The sequence below is a fragment of the Dreissena polymorpha genome, chromosome 2, assembly GCF_020536995.1.
Source record: "Dreissena polymorpha isolate Duluth1 chromosome 2, UMN_Dpol_1.0, whole genome shotgun sequence".
In the NCBI taxonomy this organism is placed as follows: Eukaryota; Metazoa; Mollusca; class Bivalvia; order Myida; family Dreissenidae; genus Dreissena; species Dreissena polymorpha.
The window spans coordinates 104,880,965-104,889,706 of record NC_068356.1 but is presented as its reverse complement, the minus strand read 5'-3'; positions in this window follow the sequence as shown (position 1 = coordinate 104,889,706).

Below are 8,742 nucleotides of genomic sequence, written 5' to 3'. Positions count from 1 at the left end.
CATCCGGGTTATTATCCCAGTAATAACGAATGGTTTGGAGGTCTGGTGTGTAGGAATAAAACCACAAGGGCTTTTCCCCAAAGAACAAGCAGCAGAACAAAACATTTCCGACTATAACCGCTTTCTTTTTAGCTCACCTGAGCACAACGTGCTCATGGTGAGCTTTTGTTATCGCCTTTTGTCTGTCGTCAACATTTTGCCATGTGAACACTCTAGAGGCCACATTTATTTCTGATCTTCATGAAATTTGGTCAGAATATTTGTATATATATATATGTCAATGACATTGACAAGAATGTAAGAAATTGTTGTGTAGGACCAGTACTTAACGATTTCGCCTCCATAGTGTACATTTCTGACCCATATTAAGAATTACGGTTTGTGTTCCTTGATCCCAGATGTTTGCAGCGGAGTGTAATAGGGCTACATCGTGATCATTGTGGGTAAAAGCAGCATGAAGGTATATGTTGGCTTGGGGCGGATGAAGAACGGCGGCTGTGAAAATATAGATTTCTCTTGCTGGGGCAATGAATAAGCCGTGTTGTGGATGAAATCCCCCGCCTTCGTTTAAAACAATGTCGTCAAACAAGATATTCTGGTTAACGCCGACATCATTTTGGATATAAATATATATTATTCATAAAAAATTGTAAAAAAATCCCATCAATACAACGAATGTCTTTCATTTGTTAATTAATATATCCTGAATCACTACATGCCATCACTGGAAATATTAGCGCGCATAATTTTTGCCAATATTTCATTTGTTTAAATACAATTAACTGATGAATATATTCGCAAATTAGTTGACAATTTGACTTTTCATTCAATTGTTTTGTTTTCGGAATTTATGACACGCTGTATGCTAAAGGCTTTTTTGCAGCCATATTTCAGCCATATCACAAAACACTATACCATAATTTGCTATTGCTAGCAGTTATTTAGCAGATTGTCTTGCAGAAACATAATTCTGGATAGGTCTTGCAAAAAATTGATAGCCATTATCTGACCTGTCTGTTCTAACTTTTCAAGTCTCTTGGTACATGAGTTTCCCGGCTCATGTAACGCCGAAAATTTAATATTTGGGATAATAGCATATGCACGGCGAATTAGTTGCTGATGTTGACAATTTATTCAACAGATGCCAACTAAGTAGACTTAGTTGTCACATTTTGTTTCGTTCGTGTCCGAACGTTCATATCAGTGCTTTCTATATAAGCCAATGGCACTTAACTCAAACATGATTACCATGATGCCGACAAAGAAAACACTTAAATCGCAAAAATGAGTCGATGTTCATGTGTAAACTGTATAACGTCGGTCCATGTATAAAGCAAGCCAACCAAAACTATTTTTTGATACTCAAAGTCTCCAAATATGCCTTTTGCAACTATGATTTTTTTTCTTTTTTTTTCATTTGTTTCATAATGGATCAACATATGTATTGTATTTACTTTGCGTCGAAAGTATGTATGTAATAAACTTTTTATAATCTCTTAAGTATCGAGTCCAATCTGATTTGTAATCGCACCAAATCAGAGGGCACATGGGGTTGGGATGATATAGGTGCGTGATATATCAACGACAATATTTCTGTTAAAGTTGTTTGCCATAATTAACCTTAAGACCGGTCGGTAAATAAGAATCGCTTGATTCCTCACTGAAGATAAACGAACACCTGCGGTCGGATGACGGCATGTTAAGCAATAATTAGTTTGGTGTAAAACACTTACTGTGCGTTGACGTCAACAATTAGTTTGGTGTAAAACACTTACTGTGCATTGACGTCAATAATTAATAACATGTAAGTATGACAGTCGTTTCAAATGGTGAAAAACAATTTAAAAAGGTACACCAGCAATTTAGGAGAAATATTATTTTATTTGTGTACCATAGTATCAAGAAAATTACATTACTCACCGGGTGATGCAGGCATATTACTTATTTATGTGAGAACATATCCGAGAAAAACTATTCGAATATGAGGTCAGCAATTAACGAGATTTAAGTTTCATATTCCTACCACAGTTTCAAGATAATTACATCTACACACCATGTGATATCAGCTATTGGCTATTTGGAAGCACATTTATGATAAGAACAATTAGAATAAGCAACACGCGCTTCAGTAAATTAAACAGTCACCCTGGAAGGCCTACATATTATTTAGTATCACTGGACTGACAAGGAGACGGGCGATGGCAGATGTCTGCAGGTAAGCAGAATCAGTCTCAAAATGGTTATGACAGATGAGAGAACGGCGGTGGACAGCTAATCAGTCTCTGGCCGAGATTTCATCATCCTCGGCCGGCGCACATCCAGAAGATGTCGTGGAAGTGCCGAAACATCTAATGAAGGAGGACCTTACCAGAAGAAGAGACTGATGCATGGACCTTATCAATTTTTTTCAGAAGAAGTGTTTCCAGAAAATGAATTGAAAACAATACAAGTTTTATTCGATTGCAAAGTATGTTCTAGAAAACGTGTTTCTATAAACAAGACATGCATACGGTTGTGAAAATCCCACGAATCTGTCCAAATGCTTTCATACGACACACATACCAAATTTTTGGTTTTGCAACAAGTGCAAGTAAACGTATAGTTATCGGTGTGAACTTGATGTTCATTGAATTAAATACAATTGTGTTGATGGTCTCATATAACGATTGTGAGTTCATTTAAAACAAATTGAATAAAACTCGTTCAAATGTATGTGTTGCGTTAAGATTGCGGGAATAACATGTTGACAACATATATACTCTCTTTAATACTAATTGATACATTATTGGTATTTAATTTTTTAACTAGCCTGACTAGCGACTAAGTTTTGAATTCCGCATTAATTTGAAAATAAACTTTTGATGAGTGTCATGTGATTGTTAATCATCGTTTTTAAAAGCAAATAATACAACAGAAGCAATGATAGCAGTATAATACAGTTACTAGTAAAAATTTATTTTACGTACTCAATATTTAAATTGAAAATATTAAAATCACAAAATGCCATACCTATTAATTTGAATAAATTGTTGGGTTAATTGTAGGGTTTTCTCGGTCGTCTTGGACCAGGCGACAAAACAATGTCTGAATGAAGTCAAGATGACTACAAGTCAATAGCTGGAGGGTACTTATTAATCCCACAAAACATTGGAGTTGGTCATCGTGGTACAAACCAAAGAATACTGAAATATATCGTGAATGCAAACGTCCCAATGCTCATTTGGAAGATTTGGAAGCAGTTTTCACGAATGATTTTAAAAGGTAGAATAAATATTTTATATGGTCAGATTGAAGTATAAGAAGCGAATAGGTTGCTATATCATTCATATACATTTTAATTGCTGATCAGACATAAACATTATTATAAAAGAATATTAAATCAAAAAAATATATATACGACATGATGCACATGCTTGATGACGTAAAAATATACCCTTATTGTCTCCCCCGAGTTTTTGAATACGCGACAGTCGACAGGCGATTTTATTACAGCGATATTTGAACAGTATTTGAACAGTACAAATACCGTGCGTCGCCGCGACTGTCGCGCAAAATATCGAGTATCTTTTTGTGTGTCTAGTGTCGCGGTCTGAAATTAGACCGCGATACACGAGATTCGGATAATATGGGCGATATTTGAATAATAAAATATCGTGCGTCGCCGCGAATATCGTGCAAGTGTCGCCCTATGAACGCGAGACACGACACACAAAGCGATACACAATAATTTGCGCGACAGTCGCGGCGACGCACGATATTTTGCGCGACGATTTATATAACACGATATATCGCCTTTTGGCCTACATTCACAAGGGCGAAATATCGTGACGTCTAAAACGTAAACCGTATTTGAATAAACACATTTTGTTAATGTCAAAACACATCGGAAACATTAACTGAATGGAGAGACATAACACACTGCTTCTATATTGCGAGATAAAAACTGATTTTCTAGTTTTTATTAAATGCGTTTTATTCAATATCTTAAATTTAAAGAAAACCACACACACTTTACTCGAATACCGGGAATACGATCGGGCATTTGTAAGGTAACATTTTGTTTGAGAGCGACAAAGTGAATGTCAAGTAATAAATTAATTGGATGGACACAAGAATAACTAAAAAATTAATATGCACAGTGGCACGATTTTACCTAAAATAGCATCCAACAAGCCCAATTAACAATGTAACCGATGTATAGTTGGTTGCTTAAGTTTACAGTTTTTGTACCTGAAATATCATCATAATCGCTTCTCAAATGTTATATACACAATATTTAAATGCCATATCTGTACTGACTATATGGAAATAATGAAAGCTCAGAAAAAGTTTCAGAAAGAAATCCCCATTAACAGCCATTAGTATTGTAAGTGTCCGATTTCTTATACATAAACAGTTTGTTAAATTAGCACTGCTTGATAAACATCAAATGTTCACATACATTATTATAAATGAAATTTATCATCACATGGGTGTTTGTCGTTGGTAATCGGGGGCATATAACCATTTTGTTTATTACTTATAAGGGATAACTGTTCAAACGAAACTGTTACACCCTTTAGAGTATGTTTTTTTCTACAAGAATAATATAAGATCATAATGATCATCTCACTATTCTGATAAGGATCATACTTAAACAAACAACACAGGGATTTTGTTGTTGTGGTCACGCTTACACATTGTTTCCAACATCATCAAATAATTCCGTGGCGAACAGCGTGTGTCGCATTTACCGAAAACCTACAAAGTAATGATCAGTCAGAAATAATTGTCAATGATCTACAAGTTGTATCTCATGAAACAATGTATTGCAATCTAGTCAACAAAATATATTTAGTCGAAATTTTACTTCATTTTCTCATGCCTAAAAAAGGACCAAATTTGGTGTGTTGGTTAACGACCTGCGAGTAATTAAATTGTAACCGATTTGTATGGGTAGACCCTTTATTTGATGTTTATTTCATGAATTAAATAAGCTATGAGTTTAATGTTTGTTCGTACGTGTTTTGTGATGAATTCAATACTGAGTATGAAGAAAGGCATTCTCTTTCTCCGCGTTAAACACAAGATGCTTTATTTACGTTGTTTTGCATTTTTGTGATTGTTAGATATTATCCATTATTAGGTTAGTACGTATTACTCTCCAGAGGCGCTCAACTGTTCAATGCTTATATGTTCAACATTTATTTCCGTAGAAAGTAGCGCATATTTTAATAATACATACAAAAACGAAATATCAAATTGCGTTATGCTTTTGTCTGCACACATCATTTATTTACAACGACCAATTTTCGATCGACGAGAAAGTCGCACAAATCAGTAAAAGTAAACTTGACTCAAATCGTCTGAAAAGCATCTTAACCAGCCAGAAAATCAATCAACATGAACACAGCATTGCGAAATCAAATAAACGTAAACTATTTAACCACTTACCACTTAGATACGTATTTTCATGCATTTGCAGTCCTCAAGAAAGTTAAATTTAATTGAAGACCCTTATTATTAGATTCAAGTTTTTACGGCTTCATCTCTAAACCTTAGGTACTGATAATCAGCGAACAGCATACATCCTGAACAGACTGCGAGCTACTCGCATGCTGTTCTGGTCTTATGCTGTTTGCACATAACCATTTTTACTTTACTTCTGAGTTGGAAAGGGTTAATTGATGAGAACACTGAATTAAAGTTATATACTAGTAACTGTTTAATTTCTGTCTTATATGATACTAGTTGGATTCCTTACGTTTATAACATTGGTTTAATCGTGTGCTAACTTCTGTATCAAAAACTGTATCTTCCTTAAAATTGACCTCGGTATCTAGTGTTAATATACAATCTTATTATAATTATAAATTAAAAACGTTTAACTTAGCTTAACCAAGATATCCATTTATTGCGTTGTAATGCAAAATAATACTCTAGTTTGAAATGAGTCGATAAGTATAATGGGGAGTAAATAAAAATAGACAGCAGGAAAGCAATAACATGTTTAATAACTACACATTTCAGAATTTAAATAATAATAAATACATGGAGCAAAATGTCTCCGTCCAGTCATACTCTTTCATAAAACATCGACATGAAAAGTGAATTGTATTATGAGCTAGAATGTGTTAACAACTTATCAGGGATCTTAATGAACATGCATTCAAAAACTTAATTAAGTCTGAAGCATTATAAATATGTTGATATTCACGAAAGTGCAATTACAATATTTTATAACAACATTTAATCGTCTCTTTATTTACAAAGAATGCAGAGATGCCACTTGGCGGTAGCAGCTGTTTTTTGTTGCTTTAGCAGTACTAACATTTTCACTTCGATCGGTGTAACTACGTGATACGATACAGATAATGTCCTTCTTATATAACATTTTATTTTGAGTGCAGTATTTCGATATTTACTGCCTCGTTAATTGATTCAGGACAAAATAAGACATTTTTTCAGCCGTTCAGCTTAGAACGTAAGCAGATTTTAACAAAATTTTCATAAACCTACCTTTAGAAAATGTGTCCCATGTAAAGCAAATGTTGTCAGATATATAAAAAAAAAAGGTCTATATTTTAATAGTTGTTCAGTATAAATATTATACAGTGTATTTATATCGTACAAGTATATTCAAGTATCCTGTACCTAAATTCGTGACGAATGTCTGTTCACTTTGGTTTGGTTATTTTCCATCCGTAATGTATTACCGTGATGCGATTGTAGTTATGTTACTGTTATTTCCCGATCTTTGAAACAAACTACGAGCGCGATTCCTGAAGCGACTGTTTATCGACAAATAAATGAGAGGATTGGCAAAGTTGTTAATGAAATACAGGCGTGTGAGGAGAAAAATGAGTGTGCTCATAGTGACTCCGACGTTGTGGTTTGAGGCGTTAACAATTATCACAAATATGAGAGGAACCGCTTGAGTGAACAAAAACACCACGAAAACCAGTGCTAAGCAAATTGTAGCTTTTCTTGCAGCCTGCCGCGTTCGAATGAATGCGTCGTTTATGTTGCCCAAGCCAGTTGGCGCAACACGAGCAGCATTGCGGAACTTTGGGATGATGTTCAGATAGCATACGCATGTCACCACGTTGGATATCAGTATAATTAGAAGGTACACACCATATACTATTGTTTGCAACTGAGCCTTTTGTTGGTCATAGTAACAATATCCAGACGGCGAATTTTTATTGAGAACAAATGAAGGCGACCCGAGGCCGATTGCTAACAATATTGAAATTGCTCCGAATAATTTAGATTTCCTCGCTGATATTGGTTCCTGATTGGTGATCATTACGGACCGACGGATTACGGCGGAAGCAGTGATCAGAGAAGTCGAGGCTATGTAGCAAGTGTGCATAATCATGAAGTGCAAACTGCAGAAAAACGATGGCATGAAATTATTCCAAACTTTACTAGTAATAAGCATATATGACGGTCCGCACACTGCTAGCGAGGCAATGTCACAGACTGCGAGATAGAACACCACCCAGTCGGTCGCCGTCGGAGTTGTAATTTTTCTATGCACAAGCACGACGAGGATATTTCCCGGTAATCCGAGAAGCATAGCTAGGGCGATGAAAGCGTGCAGACCGTGCACAAAACCCTCCGGGGTAAAATGCAGCACCGGGTGCTCTAGGGTATTGTCATACGAAATTTCGGTTGTGTCGTTCGTCATGCTTGTCTCATTTAATGAATCCATTCCGATCCTGCTGATGAAGTATTTTTTCGTTTTCACAAAAGCGTTGTAACTTATCAAATGATATGATTTTGCTTTATTAATATGGCACCAAATAAACGTCTGGAGGGCTTTACAAAGGTTAATGGAGTATCGCACAGTATCGCAAACTTTAAGCTTCTAGCACTATGGAATAAGCGAGAAAAATTATCTTGCAATATATAGCACGATTCCTACCAACAGCGTCTCATCTATTGGATAAAAATAAATAGCAGCAAAAAAGACCATTGTGATTCGTCAGTTTGTTTTATAGGCGGTATTCCAATACACTTCTCGCTGATCTTCCATTAAACAGACATCAAACTTACCCTGGTTAAATAAACGCAATAAACCTGCATACAGAATAAAAAATACACATATCATCCAATTTTGAAGATAATGTGTCACTTAATCAGCAATAAATGATAACAAATTAAATCTGAAGCATGTTCATTGGCCAACAAACATCATTTTCCCTTTTTACCGAATTTCAACACAAACGTACCGTCCGATGCCAATTAAGACAACATTAATGAACTATTTTGAAATGTTAAAGGATTGTTCAAAGACATTTATGTAACCCATGTCAAGAATTTAATTTATCAAATATCATATTCATAGAAAATCATAGGGAAAAACTTTTTACAATGGGATTATATTTGTGCAGAAATAATTTATCGATCACACACGTTTTTATTTGTTAACTTACCTACATTCATTTTTGGCGGTCTATTTGGAAAGCTCATTGCTTGTTTTTGCTTGCCTTGTTATCTTCTTTCTTTATGTGCAAATATCGCGATTTTAGTATTTCAAAGTAAACGTTAAATTTTAGTGAATTAAGAGTTTCTCACGACCTGAAAAAGGTATTTATATTTTCTGTTAAGATCATATAATCTATGTATGCAGACGAGTTAAAGTAGTTTTGTTGTGAAGTTTCCCAACGGTTTTACAAATGTACATATTAATTTGCATTAAATGGTTAAACATATTTATCTCTTGATAATGTTTTAAAGTTTTATTATTTTATATTA